Here is an 11,385-nt window from a genome sequence, read left to right as displayed (position 1 = left end):
TATACGTACGGCGACGGGTGTCGGCGTCTCGCACGCCGGGCCGCCAGCCATGCGGGGAGCCTACGCGCGTTTCAGGCGAAACGTAAATGAGCCGATGGGTAAAACGCGCGGTACGGTCGGGACTTGGCAAATTCTGCGAGATGATTTTATTTTTTCTTTTCTTTTTTCGTTTGAGAAGACGAATATGGAAAGAGATTATGATTGAAAAATTAGACTTATAATTTGGGTAGGAAATATTTTTGTTTTTTTTTTTTATTTTTTATTTTTTATTTTTTTTTTTATTTCACATTCACATTTGGATCGGAAGGAGGGACGAAATAAAAATCGGCGGGGGTGCATTTCGGATCGTCGCTCGGTGGAAATATTCGATAAACGAAAAATTTAAGTTTCACGCGGAGCGCGCTCGCGACCGCCGCGAGACGTCTCGCCGGGAGGGGGCCTCGTTCTCGCATTAAAACTCGGCGAGAGGGTATAAATATTTCTAAGTTTTTTTGTTTTTTTTTTTTTTTTTAATTTCACATTCACTTTTGAATCGGAAGGAGGAACGAAATAAAAATCGGCGGGGGTGCATTTCGGATCGTCGCTCGGTGGAAATATTCGATAAACGAAAAATTTAAGTTTCACGCGGAGCGCGCTCGCGACCGCCGCGAGACGTCTCGCCGGGAGGGGGCCTCGTTCTCGCATTAAAACTCGGCGAGAGGGTATAAATTATTTCTAAGTTTTTTTTTTTTTTTTTTTTTTTTAATTTCACATTCACTTTCGAATCGGAAGGAGGAACGAAATAAAAATCGGCGGGGGTGCATTTCGGATCGTCGCTCGGTGGAAATATTCGATAAACGAAAAATTTAAGTTTCACGCGGAGCGCGCTCGCGACCGCCGCGAGACGTCTCGCCGGGAGGGGGCCTCGTTCTCGCATTAAAACTCGGCGAGAGGGTATAAATTATTTCTAAGTTTTTTTGTTTTTTTTTTTTTTTTAAATTTCACATTCACTTTTGAATCGGAAGGAGGAACGAAATAAAAATCGGCGGGGGTGCATTTCGGATCGTCGCTCGGTGGAAATATTCGATAAACGAAAAATTTAAGTTTCACGCGGAGCGCGCTCGCGACCGCCGCGAGACGTCTCGCCGGGAGGGGGCCTCGTTCTCGCATTAAAACTCGGCGAGAGGGTATAAAATATTTCTAAGTTTTTTTGTTTTTTTTTTTTTTTTTAATTTCACATTCACTTTCGAATCGGAAGGAGGAACGAAATAAAAATCGGCGGGGGTGCATTTCGGATCGTCGCTCAGTGAAGTAAACGAAAAATTTAAGTTTCACGCGGAGCGCGCTCGCGACCGCCGCGAGACGTCTCGCCGGGAGGGGGCCTCGTTCTCGCATTAAAACTCGGCGAGAGGGTATAAATTATTTCTAAGTTTTTTTTTTTTTTTTTTTTTTTTTAATTTCACATTCACTTTCGAATCGGAAGGAGGAACGAAATAAAAATCGGCGGGGGTGCATTTCGGATCGTCGCTCGGTGGAAATATTCGATAAACGAAAAATTTAAGTTTCACGCGGAGCGCGCTCGCGACCGCCGCGAGACGTCTCGCCGGGAGGGGGCCTCGTTCTCGCATTAAAACTCGGCGAGAGGGTATAAATTATTTCTAAGTTTTAATTTTTTTTTTTTTTTTTTAATTTCACATTCACTCTTGAATCGGAAGGAGGAACGAAATAAAAATCGGCGGGGGTGCATTTCGGATCATCGCTCAGTGAAGTAAGCGAAAAATTTAAGTTTCACGCGGAGCGCGCTCGCGACCGCCGCGAGACGTCTCGCCGGGAGGGGGCCTCGTTCTCGCATTAAAACTCGGCGAGAGGGTATAAATTATTTCTAAGTTTTAATTTTTTTTTTTTTTTTTAATTTCACATTCACTTTCGAATCGGAAGGAGGAACGAAATAAAAATCGGCGGGGTGCATTTCGGATCGTCGCTCGGTGGAAATATTCGATAAACGAAAAATTTAAGTTTCACGCGGAGCGCGCTCGCGACCGCCGCGAGACGTCTCGCCGGGAGGGGGCCTCGTTCTCGCATTAAAACTCGGCGAGAGGGTATAAAATATTTCTAAGTTTTTTTGTTTTTTTTTTTTTTTTAATTTCACATTCACTTTCGAATCGGAAGGAGGAACGAAATAAAAATCGGCGGGGGTGCATTTCGGATCGTCGCTCGGTGGAAATATTCGATAAACGAAAAATTTAAGTTTCACGCGGAGCGCGCTCGCGACCGCCGCGAGACGTCTCGCCGGGAGGGGGCCTCGTTCTCGCATTAAAACTCGGCGAGAGGGTATAAATTATTTCTAAGTTTTTTTTTTTTTTTTTTTTTTTTAATTTCACATTCACTTTCGAATCGGAAGGAGGAACGAAATAAAAATCGGCGGGGGTGCATTTCGGATCGTCGCTCGGTGGAAATATTCGATAAACGAAAAATTTAAGTTTCACGCGGAGCGCGCTCGCGACCGCCGCGAGACGTCTCGCCGGGAGGGGGCCTCGTTCTCGCATTAAAACTCGGCGAGAGGGTATAAATATTTCTAAGTTTTTTTTGTTTTTTTTTTTTTTTTTAATTTCACATTCACTTTCGAATCGGAAGGAGGAACGAAATAAAAATCGGCGGGGGTGCATTTCGGATCGTCGCTCAGTGAAGTAAACGAAAAATTTAAGTTTCACGCGGAGCGCGCTCGCGACCGCCGCGAGACGTCTCGCGGGAGGGGGCCTCGTTCTCGCATTAAAACTCGGCGAGAGGGTATAAAATATTTCTAAGTTTTTTTGTTTTTTTTTTTTTTTTTAATTTCACATTCACTTTTGAATCGGAAGGAGGAACGAAATAAAAATCGGCGGGGGTGCATTTCGGATCGTCGCTCAGTGAAGTAAACGAAAAATTTAAGTTTCACGCGGAGCGCGCTCGCGACCGCCGCGAGACGTCTCGCCGGGAGGGGGCCTCGTTCTCGCATTAAAACTCGGCGAGAGGGTATAAAATATTTCTAAGTTTTTTTGTTTTTTTTTTTTTTTTTAATTTCACATTCACTTTCGAATCGGAAGGAGGAACGAAATAAAAATCGGCGGGGGTGCATTTCGGATCGTCGCTCGGTGGAAATATTCGATAAACGAAAATTTAAGTTTCACGCGGAGCGCGCTCGCGACCGCCGCGAGACGTCTCGCCGGGAGGGGGCCTCGTTCTCGCATTAAAACTCGGCGAGAGGGTATAAATTATTTCTAAGTTTTAATTTTTTTTTTTTTTTTTTAATTTCACATTCACTTTCGAATCGGAAGGAGGAACGAAATAAAAATCGGCGGGGGTGCATTTCGGATCGTCGCTCGGTGGAAATATTCGATAAACGAAAAATTTAAGTTTCACGCGGAGCGCGCTCGCGACCGCCGCGAGACGTCTCGCCGGGAGGGGGCCTCGTTCTCGCATTAAAACTCGGCGAGAGGGTATAAAATATTTCTAAGTTTTAATTTTTTTTTTTTTTTTTAATTTCACATTCACTCTTGAATCGGAAGGAGGAACGAAATAAAAATCGGCGGGGGTGCATTTCGGATCATCGCTCAGTGAAGTAAGCGAAAAATTTAAGTTTCACGCGGAGCGCGCTCGCGACCGCCGCGAGACGTCTCGCCGGGAGGGGGCCTCGTTCTCGCATTAAAACTCGGCGAGAGGGTATAAAATATTTCTAAGTTTTTTTGTTTTTTTTTTTTTTTTAATTTCACATTCACTTTCGAATCGGAAGGAGGAACGAAATAAAAATCGGCGGGGGTGCATTTCGGATCGTCGCTCAGTGAAGTAAACGAAAAATTTAAGTTTCACGCGGAGCGCGCTCGCGACCGCCGCGAGACGTCTCGCCGGGAGGGGGCCTCGTTCTCGCATTAAAACTCGGCGAGAGGGTATAAAATATTTCCAAGTTTTTTTGTTTTTTTTTTTTTTTTAATTTCACATTCACTTTCGAATCGGAAGGAGGAACGAAATAAAAATCGGCGGGGGTGCATTTCGGATCGTCGCTCGGTGGAAATATTCGATAAACGAAAAATTTAAGTTTCACGCGGAGCGCGCTCGCGACCGCCGCGAGACGTCTCGCCGGGAGGGGGCCTCGTTCTCGCATTAAAACTCGGCGAGAGGGTATAAATTATTTCTAAGTTTTAATTTTTTTTTTTTTTTTTAATTTCACATTCACTTTCGAATCGGAAGGAGGAACGAAATAAAAATCGGCGGGGGTGCATTTCGGATCGTCGCTCGGTGGAAATATTCGATAAACGAAAAATTTAAGTTTCACGCGGAGCGCGCTCGCGACCGCCGCGAGACGTCTCGCCGGGAGGGGGCCTCGTTCTCGCATTAAAACTCGGCGAGAGGGTATAAAATATTTCTAAGTTTTTTTGTTTTTTTTTTTTTTTTAATTTCACATTCACTTTTGAATCGGAAGGAGGAACGAAATAAAAATCGGCGGGGGTGCATTTCGGATCGTCGCTCAGTGAAGTAAACGAAAAATTTAAGTTTCACGCGGAGCGCGCTCGCGACCGCCGCGAGACGTCTCGCCGGGAGGGGGCCTCGTTCTCGCATTAAAACTCGGCGAGAGGGTATAAAATATTTCTAAGTTTTTTTGTTTTTTTTTTTTTTTTTAATTTCACATTCACTTTCGAATCGGAAGGAGGAACGAAATAAAAATCGGCGGGGGTGCATTTCGGATCGTCGCTCAGTGAAGTAAACGAAAAATTTAAGTTTCACGCGGAGCGCGCTCGCGACCGCCGCGAGACGTCTCGCCGGGAGGGGGCCTCGTTCTCGCATTAAAACTCGGCGAGAGGGTATAAATTATTTCTAAGTTTTAATTTTTTTTTTTTTTTTTTAATTTCACATTCACTCTTGAATCGGAAGGAGGAACGAAATAAAAATCGGCGGGGGTGCATTTCGGATCATCGCTCAGTGAAGTAAGCGAAAAATTTAAGTTTCACGCGGAGCGCGCTCGCGACCGCCGCGAGACGTCTCGCCGGGAGGGGGCCTCGTTCTCGCATTAAAACTCGGCGAGAGGGTATAAATTATTTCTAAGTTTTAATTTTTTTTTTTTTTTTTTAATTTCACATTCACTTTCGAATCGGAAGGAGGAACGAAATAAAAATCGGCGGGGGTGCATTTCGGATCGTCGCTCGGTGGAAATATTCGATAAACGAAAAATTTAAGTTTCACGCGGAGCGCGCTCGCGACCGCCGCGAGACGTCTCGCCGGGAGGGGGCCTCGTTCTCGCATTAAAACTCGGCGAGAGGGTATAAAATATTTCTAAGTTTTTTTGTTTTTTTTTTTTTTTTTAATTTCACATTCACTTTCGAATCGGAAGGAGGAACGAAATAAAAATCGGCGGGGGTGCATTTCGGATCGTCGCTCAGTGAAGTAAACGAAAAATTAAGTTTCACGCGGAGCGCGCTCGCGACCGCCGCGAGACGTCTCGCCGGGAGGGGGCCTCGTTCTCGCATTAAAACTCGGCGAGAGGGTATAAAATATTTCTAAGTTTTTTGTTTTTTTTTTTTTTTTTAATTTCACATTCACTTTCGAATCGGAAGGAGGAACGAAATAAAAATCGGCGGGGGTGCATTTCGGATCGTCGCTCAGTGAAGTAAACGAAAAATTTAAGTTTCACGCGGAGCGCGCTCGCGACCGCCGCGAGACGTCTCGCCGGGAGGGGGCCTCGTTCTCGCATTAAAACTCGGCGAGAGGGTATAAAATATTTCCAAGTTTTTTTGTTTTTTTTTTTTTTTTAATTTCACATTCACTTTCGAATCGGAAGGAGGAACGAAATAAAAATCGGCGGGGGTGCATTTCGGATCGTCGCTCGGTGGAAATATTCGATAAACGAAAAATTTAAGTTTCACGCGGAGCGCGCTCGCGACCGCCGCGAGACGTCTCGCCGGGAGGGGGCCTCGTTCTCGCATTAAAACTCGGCGAGAGGGTATAAATTATTTCTAAGTTTTAATTTTTTTTTTTTTTTTTTAATTTCACATTCACTTTCGAATCGGAAGGAGGAACGAAATAAAAATCGGCGGGGGTGCATTTCGGATCGTCGCTCGGTGGAAATATTCGATAAACGAAAAATTTAAGTTTCACGCGGAGCGCGCTCGCGACCGCCGCGAGACGTCTCGCCGGGAGGGGGCCTCGTTCTCGCATTAAAACTCGGCGAGAGGGTATAAAATATTTCTAAGTTTTTTTGTTTTTTTTTTTTTTTTAATTTCACATTCACTTTTGAATCGGAAGGAGGAACGAAATAAAAATCGGCGGGGGTGCATTTCGGATCGTCGCTCAGTGAAGTAAACGAAAAATTTAAGTTTCACGCGGAGCGCGCTCGCGACCGCCGCGAGACGTCTCGCCGGGAGGGGGCCTCGTTCTCGCATTAAAACTCGGCGAGAGGGTATAAAATATTTCTAAGTTTTTTTGTTTTTTTTTTTTTTTTAATTTCACATTCACTTTCGAATCGGAAGGAGGAACGAAATAAAAATCGGCGGGGGTGCATTTCGGATCGTCGCTCAGTGAAGTAAACGAAAAATTTAAGTTTCACGCGGAGCGCGCTCGCGACCGCCGCGAGACGTCTCGCCGGGAGGGGGCCTCGTTCTCGCATTAAAACTCGGCGAGAGGGTATAAATTATTTCTAAGTTTTAATTTTTTTTTTTTTTTTTAATTTCACATTCACTCTTGAATCGGAAGGAGGAACGAAATAAAAATCGGCGGGGTGCATTTCGGATCATCGCTCAGTGAAGTAAGCGAAAAATTTAAGTTTCACGCGGAGCGCGCTCGCGACCGCCGCGAGACGTCTCGCCGGGAGGGGGCCTCGTTCTCGCATTAAAACTCGGCGAGAGGGTATAAATTATTTCTAAGTTTTAATTTTTTTTTTTTTTTTTTAATTTCACATTCACTTTCGAAATCGGAGGAGGAACGAAATAAAAATCGGCGGGGGTGCATTTCGGATCGTCGCTCGGTGGAAATATTCGATAAACGAAAAATTTAAGTTTCACGCGGAGCGCGCTCGCGACCGCCGCGAGACGTCTCGCCGGGAGGGGGCCTCGTTCTCGCATTAAAACTCGGCGAGAGGGTATAAAATATTTCTAAGTTTTTTTGTTTTTTTTTTTTTTTTTTAATTTCACATTCACTTTCGAATCGGAAGGAGGAACGAAATAAAAATCGGCGGGGGTGCATTTCGGATCGTCGCTCAGTGAAGTAAACGAAAAATTTAAGTTTCACGCGGAGCGCGCTCGCGACCGCCGCGAGACGTCTCGCCGGGAGGGGGCCTCGTTCTCGCATTAAAACTCGGCGAGAGGGTATAAAATATTTCTAAGTTTTTTTGTTTTTTTTTTTTTTTTAATTTCACATTCACTTTCGAATCGGAAGGAGGAACGAAATAAAAATCGGCGGGGGTGCATTTCGGATCGTCGCTCAGTGAAGTAAACGAAAAATTTAAGTTTCACGCGGAGCGCGCTCGCGACCGCCGCGAGACGTCTCGCCGGGAGGGGGCCTCGTTCTCGCATTAAAACTCGGCGAGAGGGTATAAAATATTTCTAAGTTTTTTTGTTTTTTTTTTTTTTTTTAATTTCACATTCACTTTCGAATCGGAAGGAGGAACGAAATAAAAATCGGCGGGGGTGCATTTCGGATCGTCGCTCAGTGAAGTAAACGAAAAATTTAAGTTTCACGCGGAGCGCGCTCGCGACCGCCGCGAGACGTCTCGCCGGGAGGGGGCCTCGTTCTCGCATTAAAACTCGGCGAGAGGGTATAAATTATTTCTAAGTTTTAATTTTTTTTTTTTTTTTTTAATTTCACATTCACTTTCGAATCGGAAGGAGGAACGAAATAAAAATCGGCGGGGGTGCATTTCGGATCGTCGCTCGGTGGAAATATTCGATAAACGAAAAATTTAAGTTTCACGCGGAGCGCGCTCGCGACCGCCGCGAGACGTCTCGCCGGGAGGGGGCCTCGTTCTCGCATTAAAACTCGGCGAGAGGGTATAAAATATTTCTAAGTTTTTTTGTTTTTTTTTTTTTTTTTAATTTCACATTCACTTTTGAATCGGAAGGAGGAACGAAATAAAAATCGGCGGGGGTGCATTTCGGATCGTCGCTCAGTGAAGTAAACGAAAAATTTAAGTTTCACGCGGAGCGCGCTCGCGACCGCCGCGAGACGTCTCGCCGGGAGGGGGCCTCGTTCTCGCATTAAAACTCGGCGAGAGGGTATAAAATATTTCTAAGTTTTTTTGTTTTTTTTTTTTTTTTAATTTCACATTCACTTTCGAATCGGAAGGAGGAACGAAATAAAAATCGGCGGGGGTGCATTTCGGATCGTCGCTCAGTGAAGTAAACGAAAAATTTAAGTTTCACGCGGAGCGCGCTCGCGACCGCCGCGAGACGTCTCGCCGGGAGGGGGCCTCGTTCTCGCATTAAAACTCGGCGAGAGGGTATAAATTATTTCTAAGTTTTAATTTTTTTTTTTTTTTTTAATTTCACATTCACTCTTGAATCGGAAGGAGGAACGAAATAAAAATCGGCGGGGGTGCATTTCGGATCATCGCTCAGTGAAGTAAGCGAAAAATTTAAGTTTCACGCGGAGCGCGCTCGCGACCGCCGCGAGACGTCTCGCCGGGAGGGGGCCTCGTTCTCGCATTAAAACTCGGCGAGAGGGTATAAATTATTTCTAAGTTTTAATTTTTTTTTTTTTTTTTTAATTTCACATTCACTTTCGAATCGGAAGGAGGAACGAAATAAAAATCGGCGGGGGTGCATTTCGGATCGTCGCTCGGTGGAAATATTCGATAAACGAAAAATTTAAGTTTCACGCGGAGCGCGCTCGCGACCGCCGCGAGACGTCTCGCCGGGAGGGGGCCTCGTTCTCGCATTAAAACTCGGCGAGAGGGTATAAAATATTTCTAAGTTTTTTTGTTTTTTTTTTTTTTTTTAATTTCACATTCACTTTCGAATCGGAAGGAGGAACGAAATAAAAATCGGCGGGGGTGCATTTCGGATCGTCGCTCAGTGAAGTAAACGAAAAATTTAAGTTTCACGCGGAGCGCGCTCGCGACCGCCGCGAGACGTCTCGCCGGGAGGGGGCCTCGTTCTCGCATTAAAACTCGGCGAGAGGGTATAAAATATTTCTAAGTTTTTTTGTTTTTTTTTTTTTTTTTAATTTCACATTCACTTTCGAATCGGAAGGAGGAACGAAATAAAAATCGGCGGGGGTGCATTTCGGATCGTCGCTCAGTGAAGTAAACGAAAAATTTAAGTTTCACGCGGAGCGCGCTCGCGACCGCCGCGAGACGTCTCGCCGGGAGGGGGCCTCGTTCTCGCATTAAAACTCGGCGAGAGGGTATAAATTATTTCTAAGTTTTAATTTTTTTTTTTTTTTTTAATTTCACATTCACTTTCGAATCGGAAGGAGGAACGAAATAAAAATCGGCGGGGGTGCATTTCGGATCGTCGCTCGGTGGAAATATTCGATAAACGAAAAATTTAAGTTTCACGCGGAGCGCGCTCGCGACCGCCGCGAGACGTCTCGCCGGGAGGGGGCCTCGTTCTCGCATTAAAACTCGGCGAGAGGGTATAAAATATTTCTAAGTTTTTTTGTTTTTTTTTTTTTTTTTTAATTTCACATTCACTTTTGAATCGGAAGGAGGAACGAAATAAAAATCGGCGGGGGTGCATTTCGGATCGTCGCTCAGTGAAGTAAACGAAAAATTTAAGTTTCACGCGGAGCGCGCTCGCGACCGCCGCGAGACGTCTCGCCGGGAGGGGGCCTCGTTCTCGCATTAAAACTCGGCGAGAGGGTATAAAATATTTCTAAGTTTTTTTGTTTTTTTTTTTTTTTTAATTTCACATTCACTTTCGAATCGGAAGGAGGAACGAAATAAAAATCGGCGGGGGTGCATTTCGGATCGTCGCTCAGTGAAGTAAACGAAAAATTTAAGTTTCACGCGGAGCGCGCTCGCGACCGCCGCGAGACGTCTCGCCGGGAGGGGGCCTCGTTCTCGCATTAAAACTCGGCGAGAGGGTATAAATTATTTCTAAGTTTTAATTTTTTTTTTTTTTTTTTAATTTCACATTCACTCTTGAATCGGAAGGAGGAACGAAATAAAAATCGGCGGGGGTGCATTTCGGATCATCGCTCAGTGAAGTAAGCGAAAAATTTAAGTTTCACGCGGAGCGCGCTCGCGACCGCCGCGAGACGTCTCGCCGGGAGGGGGCCTCGTTCTCGCATTAAAACTCGGCGAGAGGGTATAAATTATTTCTAAGTTTTAATTTTTTTTTTTTTTTTTTAATTTCACATTCACTTTCGAATCGGAAGGAGGAACGAAATAAAAATCGGCGGGGGTGCATTTCGGATCGTCGCTCGGTGGAAATATTCGATAAACGAAAAATTTAAGTTTCACGCGGAGCGCGCTCGCGACCGCCGCGAGACGTCTCGCCGGGAGGGGGCCTCGTTCTCGCATTAAAACTCGGCGAGAGGGTATAAAATATTTCTAAGTTTTTTTGTTTTTTTTTTTTTTTTAATTTCACATTCACTTTCGAATCGGAAGGAGGAACGAAATAAAAATCGGCGGGGGTGCATTTCGGATCGTCGCTCAGTGAAGTAAACGAAAAATTTAAGTTTCACGCGGAGCGCGCTCGCGACCGCCGCGAGACGTCTCGCCGGGAGGGGGCCTCGTTCTCGCATTAAAACTCGGCGAGAGGGTATAAAATATTTCTAAGTTTTTTTGTTTTTTTTTTTTTTTTAATTTCACATTCACTTTCGAATCGGAAGGAGGAACGAAATAAAAATCGGCGGGGGTGCATTTCGGATCGTCGCTCAGTGAAGTAAACGAAAAATTTAAGTTTCACGCGGAGCGCGCTCGCGACCGCCGCGAGACGTCTCGCCGGGAGGGGGCCTCGTTCTCGCATTAAAACTCGGCGAGAGGGTATAAATTATTTCCATGTTTATTATTATTTAGTTTATGAATTATTCATTTATTTATTAGGGCTATGTATAGCGTGTGAGCTCGCCAATATATGGCAGTAAAATTTTTATTGTCTTTGAATTTCCTAGAGTTTTAACCATCGAAAAAAAAGAAGATTGCAAATAAAATCAACAGACAATGGAAATTTGATGTGTATTATTTTAATAGATTGTTTATAACAGAAAAATACATAGAGAAATATGCATTTTTATTTTTTGTAATAAAAACATAAAATTTCCATTGTCTGTTGATTTTATTTGCAATCTTCTTTTTTTTCGATGGTTAAAACTCTAGGAAATTCAAAGACAATAAAAATTTTACTGTCATATATTGGCGAGCTCACGGGCTATACTTACGCCATTTATTATTATTAGTTATTATTTATATCAGCTGGTCTCCAGCTGGTCCGACGGTGC

Source organism: Micrasema longulum, unplaced genomic scaffold (genome assembly GCF_059751315.1).
Source record: "Micrasema longulum isolate JH-2025_06_02 unplaced genomic scaffold, ASM5975131v1 h1tg002252l, whole genome shotgun sequence".
NCBI classification, from domain to species: domain Eukaryota; kingdom Metazoa; phylum Arthropoda; class Insecta; order Trichoptera; family Brachycentridae; genus Micrasema; species Micrasema longulum.
Note: the sequence above shows the minus strand (reverse complement) of the source record.